The sequence below is a fragment of the Chrysochloris asiatica genome, unplaced genomic scaffold (genome assembly GCF_000296735.1).
Source record: "Chrysochloris asiatica unplaced genomic scaffold, ChrAsi1.0 scaffold00004, whole genome shotgun sequence".
Classification (NCBI taxonomy): Eukaryota; Metazoa; Chordata; class Mammalia; order Afrosoricida; family Chrysochloridae; genus Chrysochloris; species Chrysochloris asiatica.
This window is the reverse complement of record NW_006408522.1, coordinates 1,364,670-1,368,103: the sequence shown is the minus strand read 5'-3', so window position 1 is coordinate 1,368,103 and position 3,434 is coordinate 1,364,670.

Below are 3,434 nucleotides of genomic sequence, written 5' to 3'. Positions count from 1 at the left end.
AGGTCTGGTGAAAAGAGATGGGGATAGGATTCTTATGATTCACCAGTGAGAAATTGTTATCATGACTAATTGTGACTGCTGTAACTGTAAAGGTAGAAGTTTTGTAACAAATATGGGGTGTAGTTAATCTTACAGTACAGAAACAGAGCACCCTAGGACCATCAAGAGAGAAGAGCACAAGCAGAGTGCAGGACCCTATCCAGAGAAACAGCAACACCAGGGATGGAGGCAGAGATGAGGACACAGAGAGAAGGAGCAGCTGAGGACTCTGGACTCATGGAAAGAGAGGGACTGGGTGCTGGCAACCAGGAGGCTAGGTTGTAGAATGTGTTTAAATGATTATACATTCCTGAGTGCTTCTGTGTAAAAACCCACCCCCCCAAAAAAACAAAAACAAACCAAAATAAAACAGGGAATGGAAGCAAATACTGTTGAATGATGATGCACAGAGGTGATTGTAATCATTGCAATGAAATGATGGTGCAAAGCCAACGTTCTCCCATGTAAATACTATCACTCAGTTCACAATAAAAACGTAACAACAACAACAAAAAGGCTTGTGAGCAGCCATTTAAGGTGTAAGCATTGGAGTAAAGAAGAGTGAAGGAAATCAAAGATGCTTGGAAACAATTAGTCCAAAGGACTAAAGGATCATATAAACCCTAGTCTTCCACCACCCTGAGACCAGAAGAACTAGATGGTGCCTGGCTATCAATGCCAATTACTTTGCAAGTGTTCAAAACAGAATTCCCTGGATAGAGTGGGAGAAAAATGTGGAACAAAATTCTAACTGATAAGAAAGATCAGGCACTGGTCCCCAAGACTATGACCTATAGACACTCTTCAAGCCTAGAACTGCTCTCACCTTCAAGGCTCAACTTTCAGCCAAAACAATAGACAAGCCTATAAGGTGAACAAATAACAACACCATGATAGTATACATTCCTTAGAACAATCAACCATACGAGATCAATGATCAGCTTTTGCCCAGGGATAAAGCTCAGAAGGCAGAAAGGGATAGGAAAGAAGAACAAATGGAAACAGTAAACACACAGGGAAAAAATGGGAAGACTGCTGTCACATTATGCAATGTTCAACCAATATCACAAATTAGAGTATTTATGAATTGTTCAATGGAAATTCTATTTGATTTGTAAACATTCACCCAAATCACAATAAACAGTTTTTAAAAAGCAAAAAAGAATAAGAAAATGATTGGAACTCTATGAAAGATTCAGTAAAATGGCAGAGTACAAGATCAATATACAAAAATCACTTGTATTCTTCTATACTAATAAAGACAGTTCTGAAAAGGAAGTTAAGAAAACAATACATTTACAATATTCATCAAAAAGATGATTGTATTCTTCTATACCAATAATGACAGCTCTGAAAAGGAAGTTAGGGAAACAATACATTTACAATAGTCATCAAAAAGATGAAATACTTAGGAATAAATCTAACCAGAGAAGCAAAAGATTGATACAAAGAAAACTACAAAAGAGTACTACAAGAAACCAAAAGAGACTTATCAAAAATGGATAAATATACCATGATCATGGATAGGAAGACTTAGCATTGTGAAAGCAATTTATAGATATAATATAATCTCAATCCAGATTACAACATTATTCTTTGAAAAGAAGGAAAACCTGATCACTAACTTTATATGGAAAGGGAAGAGATCTCAGATAAGAAAAGCAATGCTTAAGAAAAAGAACAAAGTTGGAGGCTTCTAACCCTCTGGTCTAAAAAATTTACTATATAGCTACAATGGTCAAAATAGCTGGTATTGGTACAACTAAAGATACATAGATCAATGGAAAAGAATTTGGAACCCAAAATAAATCCACCCACATACTGTCAGCTAGTCTTTGATAAAGGGCCAAGACACATTAAATGGGGGAAGAGACAGTCTCTTCAACAAATGGTGCTGGCAAAACAGAAATTCATTTTCAAAAGATTGAAACAAAACCCATATCTCACACAATACATGAAAACAAACTCAACATGGATTAGAGACTTAAATGTAAAACCAAGTACTATAAAGATCATCAGTGAAGAAATAGGGATACATTTAGGGGCTCTAATACATGGCATAAATAAATTGCCAAACATAACTAAAAGTATACAAACAGCAGAAGACAAAACAAATGACTGGGATCTCCTAAAAATTAGACACTGATATACATCAAAAGATTTTTCCAAACCAGTGAAAAAGGGTGGCACTGTGGGTTAATGTGCCAGACTGCAAAGCTGTTTGAACAAGGTTGGTGGTGCAAGCTCACCAGATGCTCCTCGGAAACCCTATACAAGGGCCGCTATGGGTCGGAATAGACTCAGCGGCACTTAACAACATACTGGGGAAATGTTTTGCAACAACATATCCGACAACGGACTCATCTCTAAAATCTATAGAAAACTTTAACACTTGTACCTTGAGAGAAAGATGAGGCTTTCTGCTCCCATGAAGATTTAATGCCTCAGAAACTCTGTAACAGGTTGCTATGCATTGGAACTGACTCTATGGCACAACAATAGCAACAGAACCTCTACAAGAAAAAGATAAACAACTGAATTAAAAGATGAGCATAGACCATGAACAAACACTTCATCAATGAAGACATTCAAGCAGCCAACAAACATCTGAAGAAATGTTCATGATCATTAGCCACTGGTGATGGTGGTGGTAATGTGCCATGGAGTTAGTTTCAACTCATAGTGATCTTTTACAGGGTTTCTAAGGCTGTAATCTTTACAGGGGTGTTTCTGGGGAATAACCCTTGCCCCTCCTGCTGATTAATCAGTACCAGCTATGTGAAGGGCACAGAGGCGGTCAGACGGGCTGGCTTTTGAATCTGGAGAGCCCAGCCTCCCACGCTTAGCATTCCAGGTCAGGCCCTGGTCTGGTGGGAGTGTCTTCATAGTGGTAAGGGCCCATGGAGACCCTTGAGAACACCGATAGGAAGACTGAGGCCCAAAGAAAAGTGAGGTCTGTATCCTTGTGAGGGCTTTGGCCCTGGTGGCACCAGTAGAATACTGGGTCTCTGGCTCAGTCTGGCCAACTCTTGAGGGGCGCTGAGTGTCTAGAGACCTGGTTATAAACCAGCTCTGCCCAGGATGTATGGGATGAGAAGAGGAGAGGGAGGACCTTGTGGTCCAGTGCTTATCCCACAGTGCCACACCAGGATTCCATTAGCCATAAAAGAGATGCAAATCAAAACAGCAGCATTACTAATGTTGCTGTTAGGTGCCATTGAGTTGGTATCAACTCATAGCGACCCTATGCACAGCAGAATGAAACACTGCCCAATCCTGGGCCAACCTCACTATTGTCTCCAGCCCATTAATGCTGCCACTTTGTCAATCCATCTCACTGGGGGTCTTCCTCTTTTTCTCTGACCCTCCACCTTACCAAACATGATATCCTTCCC